Consider the following 12,196-nt stretch of genomic DNA (forward strand, 5'->3'; position numbering starts at 1 on the left):
TTATTCACTGAATATTGAGTAAATATGTTATTTTTTACGAATGTGTCCAAATTTTTGTTTGCATAAATCGTACTAAGAATCAGGTATATTTGTTTTCAAACTGTGAGTGTGCGAATAAATTGTGTGATCACTGTAAATATTTAAATAAAATATTTTATATAAAAGTCCTACAAAAATCAAAAATAGGCAAATAAAAATTTTGCCATAACATCAAATATGATAGGGGAGGGGGCCCAGTTGTGACGCGGGTTTTGAAAAAAATTAAAATTTTTTCCTCAGTTCCGCAAATTGAAAAATGAAGAAGTTTAACATTTAACTATTAACCAAACGCAACTTTTCTCCAAAGAAAGTATGTTTATTTGAGTTACTCAAAAAATTTTGGAACAAATTTTTTCAGGATAACTTTTTTTAGGACAAAAAAAAAGTGGCCCAGTTGTGACGCACCTCAAGAAATTTACTGGAAATGAGAAAATATGAAAGGAATGTCACACCAATTGTTGTGATTTAATGATTTATTTATTTTGAAGGCTTTCAATGGCAAAAATAATGAAAAATACAAAAGAAAATGTCCTTCAATGGCCATAAATGACAACGATTTTTATTCATCATCGTCATCTAAATATTCCTAGTCGTCGTCCACGTCACTTTCGCAGTGTTTGCAAGTGAAATAACTTGCCTGCATGTTGGCGCACTTCAAATGAACTGGACGCTTGCATACGTTGCAATTGATCGAGTTGGCAGTTGGTTTTTTTTAAACAACAACAAAAATGTAGGAATTCGGCAGTTCTATATGATCGTAGTGCAAAAAAAAGGTGCGTCATAACTGGGCCACCCGCTGAGTCACCACCGGGTCACGATGCTATTTTGTGTATGACAAGCAAGTTTTTTATAGACACCACATAATCACATAAATCCATATAGAATCACAAAATATACGGCAAATACAATATTTTGATGCATTACACTCGCCTTTTCACTGTTAATTTCACAAAATTTTGGTACTTTGAAAAAAATCAAAATAACTTTTTCGCACGATTTTCAACACGATGTTTGGTGCGTGTATACACAATGCGACTACTAACGTTGGTGTCTGCACAAAAACTGCTGAACGTCAAACTAACATGATTGGCAGGGCTCAAACTGTCATTTTCATACCGCATGTCAAAAATATTTAGCTGCGTCACAACTGGGCCTGCGTCACAACTGGGCCCCCTCCCCTACAATATTGCGTACATACAAACGTATGCATGAATATTGTATGTACCCGTACATACGATTACCGAACCTTAAGCTGAGTACAAAATGAGTGTGGCAAAAGGAGTTTCAACCGATTGTTTGGATTTGTTTTCCGTCTGTCCTCAGCTTTAGGCAAAGACAAATCACCACATTCGCATGTATTTCATGTAGATTTCTTTTTGTGCATACGAGCAAAGACATCGTTTCTTGCCTCTAGAACTAGCTGCAAGGTTCGCCCTACCTCGTCTTTTCAACCGACCGACCGCATTAATACGTCCGTTTGGAAAAAATTGAGTGATTGTGACTCTATCTTATTACTTACTCAATGGTCACAATCACTAAACTTTTGGCAAACGGTTATATGATACTGTCGGTCGGGTCGGCCGCAAGCTCACATTTCACTAAATAATGCTGCAAACAGTCACCGACGTAAACGCAGTCCCCTGCCAGCTGTTTCGATCAAACTAATGATTATTTCCCTTTCGTATCGTAGATTTTATCGGAGGATTTTTGAAAGTTCAGGATTGCTCTCTAAACCTGGAAAAATTTGAATTTTTGTTAAAATAACTTAAAAACAATGTTGAATAATGTTAATTATAGATAAATGAACTATTTGCATTTGTTAGTTTTTAGCTTTGGTTTATTAAACAATGGAAAATTGTAACTGAGTTGTTCTCCACGGGATGAGTTTTGCTCAATTTTGTGCTCTCTAGGGGCTGCGGTGAGGGACTACGATGCGTCGGTGACTGTTTGCAGCATAAGACTCGTTCATTCATAAACGCCACCACATCTTCCTTCACGCACTTGAGTGCCTAAGCCTTTTTTTTTTGACGAAGTTAGCGATTCGAATATTTTTGTCATGAAAAGTTCCAGCATCCTCGTATATAAGGGTGTTTTAAAATTCACGCCTTGACGCCTCGTGAATGACGGTACTTTTTTCATGTTTGGCGGATTTTACCTGTGGAAGTGCTAATTATCGCTGATTTGCGCCCACGGACCGACGGAAGAGAAGGACGATGCGATTCCTTCTACGAGCGCTCGGAACGTTCCTATGAGCGCTGCCCCCGCCACGACATAAAAATCGTGCTTGGCGACTTCAACGCCAGGGTGGGCAAGGAGGGAATTTTTGGTCCCACAGTCGGAAATTGCCGCCTGCACAACAAAACATCCGGTAACGGACAGAGGCTGATCGACTTCGCCGAAAAACACGAAACCAGATCGATCATGTTGTGATAGATGGAAGACACGCTTCTAGTGTATTAGATGTACGTACGATCCGAGGACCCAACATCGACTCGGATCACTACCTTGTTGCAGCCAAACTGCGCACACGCTTCTGTGCAGCAAAAAACGTACATCTGCCTACGCAAAGAATGTTCGACATCGAAAAGCTGCAATCACAACAGACAGCCAGAAGATTCGCCACTCGACTCTCACTCCTGCTCTCAGAGAGTACTGCCCAACAAACCGGCATGCACGAACAATGGAGCAACATTTCTCGTTCTCTACGTACCGCCGCCGAAGAACAAATCGGATTCCGGCGAGCCCGAAAAAACAATTGGTACGACGAGGAATGTCATGCTGCCGCAGAAAGAAAGGATGCCACCTACAGAGCCACGCTGCGATCGGGCGCAACGCGAGCCATGTGGGATCGCTACAGAGAGCTGTAAAAGAAAGAGAGACGTATTATCCGACATAAGAAAAGAGAGGCCGAAATACGTGAGTGCGAGGAGCTTGAGATGCTGGCCAATAGGAACAACGCCCGAAAATTCTACCAGGAGTTCGGCGGCTTACAGAAGGTTTTAAGACCGGGGCGTTTCGTGTAAGAACAAAGACGGCGATCTGGTGACTATCGTACAGAACAATCTTAAATTATGGAGGGAACACTTCTCGAACCTATTAAACAGTGACAGCTGCGTATGTCACCAAGAATGTGAAGATCCCGATACCCCAATCGTTGACGACGGAATTGACGTTCCGCTACCCGATCATGACGAGGTGAGAATAGCGATAACGCGGCTAAAGAACAACAAAGCCGCGGGCGCCGACTGACTGCCGGGTGAGCTATTCAAACATGGCGGCGAGGAGCTGGTAAGGTGCATGCATCAGCTCCTATGAAAAATATAGTCGAATGAAAGCACTCCTGCCGATTGGAATTTAAGTGTGCTCTGCCCAATCCATAAGAAGGGCGATCCTGCAATTTGTGCCAATTACCGCGGGATTAGTCTTCTAAATATCGACTATAAGGTTCTAGCCAGCGTATTGTGTGAAAGGCTGAAGCCCACCGTCAACCAACTGATTGGACCTTATCAGTGTGGCTTCAGACCATCGACCAAATATTCACAATACGCCAAATCTTGGAAAAGACCCATGAAAGGAGAATCGACACACACCATCTTCATAGATGACTAGATGTGAAACACTTTTTCTCGTGAGAGCGCTGAAAAATGTGCATTTTGTAAAACATTTTCCAATATTGCCACACCGGTAGAAACATGAACTGGGTATTTTTTAAACAAAGGTCTGGAATTTTTAGTTTCCACACCACCATTGAGGTTAGTATTTAGTGTGCGGTTGCCCAACATCACTCGTAAACACCTACATATACTAAAAATAAGCGCAATCCGTATGAAATATGTCCATAAATAAGTAAAAATTTTAAAATTTATATGTAAATGAAATTATTTAAAACTGATATACATAAGTAATTTAATAATAATAAAGTTATGAACCCGAAAAACATAAGTTATAATTAAAAACATGACTTATTGCGATTTTTTAATATATATTAACACAGAAAGTGGGTAACAAAAAACAAAAATTCTCAAACAACGTACAGAATAAGTTGAAGCAGATTATATTTAATTTTTGTAAAATATCTCAAACACAAATTCAGTTCCCTTACCTACGATTTTCAACCATAGAATATTTACGTATATACAAATTTACATAAACCAACATACAGTTTTCAATAATATTACATTATGTATTGTACATAAGACTAATTAAAAGTAGAAGTCGAAAAGGATATAACGAGCTTTGGATTCTACAAACTCACTTAACCTTCCTACGGCCTTCAAATTAACTGACGCGGACGGACTTCGGGTCAAATTTGACCCAATACCATATTTTCAAAGTTTATACTTGGTTGTTGATTATTTTTACTGTTAGGTTTTTTTCCATTAAATGGGTATCTTAAATAAAAATGAAAATCCAAATATATTTATTCCATTTTTTTGTGAATAATACAATTTTTAACAAAGCTTTAAATAAAAAGTGTATTTAATAATGAAAGAAAAAAGAAATAAATTATTTCAGACAGTTTGTACTCAAAGTAAATAATAGTTTTAGAATGTTGTTTACATATATATTTATTACAAATGTCGCAAACTAGTCCTGTTTTGTTATCAGTTTTTGGGCATAGTTGACATCGACTTCTTTTAGTTATTTTCTTTTCCGGCGTGTTTCCAAATTGACCTGATGATGATGGTTGTGCATCCAGTTGAAAATCCTTTCGTATTTTTTTGGCAATTTCAAGTGAAAAATGTGCTCGTGGTAAAGTTTGTCGCTTTTTTATATAGGGTGTTACGAGCTGCATACCAAGGTTTTCCAAGTAAAAACGGCGCTTTGTAAGACAGCCCTCTTTCCAGGCGTGGTTGGCGAATTTGAATAAAACGAAAGCGTTATAAGCTGAAATGTCGATTATGTTACTAAACACTACTTGAGGCCACCGTTTTGTTTGATTCCATACTTTGCAGGCTTTGCTGGCAGGTACTGGCGGAATGGACATCTTCCTCTGAAAGCTACTAATTGTTCATCGATGGTCACGTTTTCCGTTGGATTGTAAAGCTTAGGTAATATCTCAACCCATTGATTCCACAAATCACGTATAGGATCCAACGATCTTCGTTCACTTTGACCATTTTTTGACGACATCATTTCAGAAGGCTCAAGAGAATTTTCGTCATCACTAAAATCACTGTCGGAAGAATCTGCAACCACAACATGATCTTCGAATTCAGAACATGATTCCTCATCATCCGAAAACGCGGCCAAAGGGAATTCACTTTCACTATCACTCATCGTTACGAAATAAATAGTCGAATAATCAAACAAAGCACGTGCTTTTAAATTTATGTCTACTGTGAACTCAATAAAAGCAGATCAAATAATACAATGCAACCGCTGAGCCGAAAATTTGCAATTAGCAAATAAATTTATCAAATAACGTCTGATTTATACGTTGGGTCAAATTTGACCCGAGGGTCGTAGATGTATAAAAATTTCTACGCGACAGAGCCTAAATTATTTTTTTTTAATTTTACGCTTATTATATAAAATATAATAAATTAGAAAAAGTCACGAAACATCAAGTTCTTAAAAAATTTGGTTCTTGAAAAAACTTAATTTTTTTCCTGAAATGGGTCAAAAATGACCCGAAGACCGTAGGAAGGTTAAACTCAAATTATTACATTTCAATTGAATTAATTTTAAAACCAATAATTATAAACATTTCAACACGTCATTTCTCCATTAAGCAAAAACGAACTGTTTTCGTCTGTTATTTTTGGCGCGTTTCTTCTGGCAGTCTGCCATTTCGCCTATCAGCTGTTCAAAATCCCATAATGTGTGAGTGCTGCCAAGTTTTGAAACGTCCTCATGGGCGCGCTCTCGCTCAAAATGAATAAGTTTCACATCTAGTTATCTATGCCATCTTTTCGTCGACTTCAAAGCTGCATTCGAAAGTACGGAAAGGAGTTACAGAGAACGTTAATGTATAGAGAAGTCTCAATGACAGGAACGTATGGAATTTCGAGGGGTACTCGTCTCGCGAAGACAATTTCACCATAGACACATTTTTCAACAAAAATTAACAGTGAGGGGCTGAATTATGTAAATTTAGCAGCAGTCGATAAGAATTTGTTGGTGATTAGAAGCAAAGAATGTTAGGTAGCTTTTAATATGACCTACATATATATTTGAATTTTTCCAAATCATCCAAAATTATATACATATGTTATGTCTGTCTGTCTGGTGTCTGTAAAACTTTGTTGAATCCCTTCAACTGAATCAAAATCCTCTATAGAAAACGCTTCATTACCAGGCGCACAGGAAGATGGCATATGCAAATGTAAATTTGTAAATTTATATATATTTGCGCATATGTATATGCTGTGTGTATGTATGCTCACTAGCGACAGCTCAAAATAAAACAGTAAACTTCTCAAGAAATCCAGCGCGCATTCAAAGGCGCAGCGCACATTCATAGGCACAGCATTGTACATATACACATATTTACGTACATATATTGATGCATACATATGTACGAAGCCGCGGGCACTCGACTTGACAAAAATTGAAGATTTATCAAATATTGGCAAATAATTCTACGCGAAATATTCCAATATTGACTATTTTCGAATTGTCGAGAAAATTGGCATTTGGGCGGCTCGTTTTATGAATGAAAGTACTTGCTCTTAGAACTATGAGCTGGAATTTATCAATGAATTTTTTGATGATGAGTTTTTGTTGCACAGTACAATAGTTGAAACTGTTCGGCGCCGCCGCGACTGTTCAGCGCTATGTCAACTAGAATGATGGCCGCCACGCCTGCGCCTAAGACTGCATTTTGTTCTTGTAGTCGCTAGGCATAGAATTTTAGCTTTGAACGACATACGCATTTTGAGGAATAAAGTGAGTGCCCTGTGTGTGTGGGTGTGTGTACATGCATATGTATATTAATAAGCATTGATTTGCTTGAATTCAATTCACATATTTATATTTGCATATGCCATCTTCCTGTGTGCCTGGTAATGAAGCGTTTTGTATACAGAATTTTTTGATTTGATCAATTGAACGTACATATATATATAGTTAGGGCATCAAGTGTGCATATACGCACATGCACATACGTCGATGCATATGCAGAATAAGTTGTTTTAGCATTTGCAGGAATTCGATCATTCGAATATTTACACCCTAATTATTGCATGAAATATGATAAGGCGATGCTCGTGAGGTAGGTCATGTTGCTTCAGTGCATACATATGCGTGCAACACTATATTTATTAAAGATGCAATAGAACTTAGTTGTCCCATATATGTATGCAAATACGTTTCTTTGAAGTTTTATTTTATTTACAATATTTTAAATGTCAAAGTTTTGTACTATCTATAAAATGCATACATATATGAATTATTCCCTGTAATATACATATGTAAATTTAAAAAAATTTCGTTTGACAAAGGAACAAAAATGCATATTCAAATGTACATAAATATAATATGACAAGGCAATGAGTCGTGAGATAGGTCGTAGTTGCTGCAGTGCGTGTGCACATACATACATTTGTAACACTATAAGAATTGAAGATGCAATTGAACTTTTGCACAATTATAACTAACAAAATATATGTATATAAACATATATTGATATACATATATATTAGGGTGTCCCAAAAAAATTAAAGTGTTTTTTTTTAACGCACACCCTCTTATTTTGTTCGAATGGTCTCAAAACATCTAAAAATAAAGTTTCGTCTATTTAGAATCACGGCAACCCGTGCCGAGTTGCGCGGAAACCTAACGGTATTTGTATAGTACGGCGCGCGCGAACTGTCGGATTGATTGCGTGTAATTACTTGTTTGTTTTATTAGTAATCGCGGGGTTTTCGTGTAGTCAACATGTCAGTGGAGTTACGAAGTTCCAAAAAGGAGATATTTTTAATAGGGGACGTAAAACATCAAATTACCGGTTCTAAACTTCCCTCTAACGGGCAAGTACTGGCAGTTTTGATCTATAATATTCGTGAAGTGAACTTAAGTGTAAATGAAAGTGCAAATCTCACAATTCGTGAGTGTATTATTTATTGGGAAAAGGCACGTATACCGACCAGATCAATATCTAACTGTGTTAAGAAACTAATTAACTTATACCAAGTTTGGAGAGAATTGCAAAAAAATGCGAAAAAAACTCAAGAAGTGTTTGAACAGCGTCGACAGGAGTTTGTTTCAAACTTAAACAATTTGTTTGACATCGCACATGCCAATGCTTTTCAATCGATTAAAATAAATGAAGATAAGATCTTCTTGTAGCGCCAAAGAGAACCAGGTCGGCCCGGTCACTTAGCCGGAGTGGACAAAAAACTAACAAAAAAAGAGGAAAGGACGCGCCTTAGAATCATTGAGGAGGAAAAGCGACGTGCTAAAAATTTTTCATCCTTAGCACCATCAACATCATCTTGCGAACCACCACGAGAAAAGTCATCTTCTGACTTTAAAATAATAGAATTAGAAGAAAATAGGCCCAGCGCAAGAGAAGCCTCCTCTCAGCCCGATAAAACTTCTATGCGGAAAAATATTATAACTCCCAAGTTAGTTGCCGCATTAGACAGGTGTCAATTAAGTGTGAGGGATTCTGTCTTTATAATTGAAGCTACTATTGAGGCTCTGGGTCACAATACGGATGAATTCCCTATAAGCAAGTCCTCCATCCATAGAGTTCGTACGGAAATGCGAAAAGAACGGGCTGAAGCTATAAAAATTGATTTTCAAAACAAGGTCCCGGACACGGTAACTGTCCACTGGGACGGAAAACTGTTGCCAGCTCTAGATTCACGTAAAAGTAAAGAAGAACGCCTACCGGTAGTTATTACGTACGATAATAAAGAACAAATTATTGCTGTTCCTAAATTGGATAGCTCGACAGGAAGAGGACAGGCAGACGCAGTTTGGGATGCTATTACGAACTGGAACCTTGAAGACAAAGCGCAGATTCTCTGTTGTGATACTACTGCTTCTAACATAGGCCGCATAAATGGAGCATGTGTGCTTCTCGAACAAAAACTGGGTAGAGAAGTGCTTATTTTTGCTTGCCGTCATCACGTTTACGAATTAGTACTTAAAGGCGTGTTTGAAGCGAAAATCAGTCAAATAACTACAAGCCCAGACATCCCATTATTCAAGAAATTCCGAGAAAACTGGAAAAATATCGATCCTGAGAAAAAACAAAGCTGTACAGAAAAGCTATCTTGTTTTAATGTTTCGGAAATTGACAAGCTGCTAGAATTCTACAAAACTGAATTAACCAAAGAAATCGTTAGAGATGACTATCGCGAATTAATTGAGCTTTCAATTATATTTCTTGGCGGAGATTCAGAAAAGAAATATAAGATTCGGCCTCCAGGTGCTATGCACCAGGCTCGATGGATGGCGAGAGCCATTTATTCATTAAAAATATCGTTACTTAGCTCTCAATTCAGAATTTCAAACAAGGATAAGGCAGCTCTGTTGGACGTATGTCTGTTCATCGTGACATCCTACGTAAAACCCTGGCTCCAATGTATTTTAGCAGTAAAGGCGCCGTATCAGGATTTGTGTTTTTTGAAGGCCATGAAAAATTACGAAACAGTAGACAAAAGCATTTCAAAAGCAGCTTTGCAGAAGTTTTGCCAGCATTTGTGGTATTTGACAGATGAAGTATCTATTCTGGCTTTATTTGATGATGATGTCGATCTAGAAACTAAAGTAAGAATGATTGCTAACTTAACTAGAGAAAACCCAACAGCCCACAATAAACGCTACATTGCATCCAAAGAAGAACTCTGTGGCCCACTTTTTGGTACGTTAATTAAGGTTTGATTTTGTTCTATGACTAAGTTTGCTAATAGGTATAATTGATAACTGATCTATCTGTTTTAATTTCAGAGAGAAACATTGATGACTTCGTCTCTGTCAAAAGCAAGTTCCTGTTTAATCGACTCCAGATTGCCGACAGTTTTCTGAACAAGTGCCCCTCTTCGTGGTCAAATGATGATTCGTTTCTACAGGCTAAAAAGAAGCTGCTAGGACTGAAAGCAGTTAATGATACGGCAGAAAGAGCGGTTAAGTTAATGCAAGACTTCCATGGTTCCGACTGTAAAAAGCAAACTTTGAAAAGAAAATTCGATGTTTTATAATAAAAAGAAAATAAATACGAAATATGTGTTTTATATTTATTTATTTAATTAATCTAAAAATTCAATTAAATCTTTCTCTATTGTGAGCCTATAGCTTTCATACTAACTTTTAAACTCAAAGTTTGACATCAAGTCGGCACGGGTTAATGACATCCGATCTCAATAATATTTTATATTTAAGTTTTTAGAGTCAAATGGAAAAAAATAAAGGGTGTGCGTATTGAAATTCCGAAAAAAAAAAATTCCCCCTTGTAGCCTGGAACACCCTAATATATATTCATCAATATACCAATATGCTCTTTGAATTCTTGTCTAAAATTAATTTCGACTCGAAAAATTTGTAAAAATTTTCATCAAATTTACACTAAAACGCACACAACAAAATGTGAGGTGGTTTTATAATGATTTTGTTTAAATTTTTCTTTTAAAATTAACACAACAATTAAAGTTACTTTGATTTTAAATGTTGTGTTTTTATTTGGTTATATTTGTTTGAAAATATAAATTGAATAAATTTTCGTTTATCAAGGGAACATAGAAATGCACAAGCAAATGCCTTGCAAAATGCCGTCGGCATTCGTCAATTTGATTTCATACAGAAACCAAAAACTGAGCAGAGCCAATGTACTTGTACATAATTCACTGTAATCAGCTCTGTTAAGGGGGGAAGCTGGTCTAGAGCGCAAAAAATGGGCATATTTTATGAATTTATTTTGACTCAACAAAGGAATCAATCGAAAATCTGTGAAATAGGTTTAATAATATAGCTTTCATGGTACAAATACAAAATTTTTCGTCTGAATTAATTTCAAAATGGCCGCTGTCCAGCAGTTCTCCTAAGGCGCCTTTTTTTCTAATGGGTCCATTGCCGAAGACGTAAACTCCTTAATTTTTGTCCTGGATCAAAAAATAAAATTTGTTTAGTTTCTATATAACAACAGAAAGAGACGTACGTAGGATTTTTTCGATATTTTGTTTTTTCGCGAAATGGTGCACGTTTGAACAAAAAGTTACAATTTTCACTATAAAGAACGACATAAAATTGTTGATTAAAAAAAAAACTATGTAATATAAATAAAAAATCCTACGTACGTCTCCGGAGAAAGGTATTTCGAATGTATTGTCAAAATTTCGTAAGAATCGGTAAAGATTTGTTCGAGTTATGTCTTCGGCCAGTTTAAAAAAAGTGATTTCGAGAAAAACGCGTTTAAAGTTGTAAGTAGCGTTCGGGGCATACCTGCGAGGCACTGCCGTCGAATGAAAAATTTGGGCATTTAGACATTTTTGCTGGCATCCCTCATTTGGTATATTATTTCTAAGACCCTAAAGCACCTTTTAAGACAAAAAAAAAATTTCCGATTTTTTCAAAATTCTAGACCAGCTTCCCCCCTTAAGAACTTCCCCGCTGTCGAGTTAAGCGAGGTGAAATAGTGTTCGCGGTTTCACTTCATTTTTGACAACTCACACTATTCGTAGCTCGTGAGACTTCTCTATTCATCAATGTTCTCTGGGAGTTACCTGTATGCCGCGATGTCTGAATTTGGTATCCCCGCAAAACAAATACGGCTATGTAAGATGACGTTGCTCAACACCAGCAGCGCCGTCAGAATTGGGAAGGACCTCTCCGAGCCGTTTGATACCTATCGAGGTTTAAGACATCGAGTCCTGTCGTGTGACTTCTTTAACCTGATGTTAGAGAGCATCAGGCACAATATTTTATAAGAGTGTACAATTGTTGGTGTATGCCGATGATATTGACATCATCGGCCTTAACAACCGCGCTGTTAGTTCTGCCTTCTCCAAACTGGATAAAGAGGCAAAGCGAATGGATCTGGTAGTGAACGAGGACAAAACGAAGTACCTCCTGTCTTCAACCAAACAGTCGCACCTTCTATACTCAATTCGCTTTGTGTAAATATGTCCTCTAAGTGCGCGACAGTCCCACCGAATGGTAATTATATTTTTATGTGTATGCGCGCAGAAGCATACACTAAGGTATAAAA

The sequence above is a fragment of the Anastrepha ludens genome, chromosome X (genome assembly GCF_028408465.1).
Source record: "Anastrepha ludens isolate Willacy chromosome X, idAnaLude1.1, whole genome shotgun sequence".
NCBI classification, from domain to species: domain Eukaryota; kingdom Metazoa; phylum Arthropoda; class Insecta; order Diptera; family Tephritidae; genus Anastrepha; species Anastrepha ludens.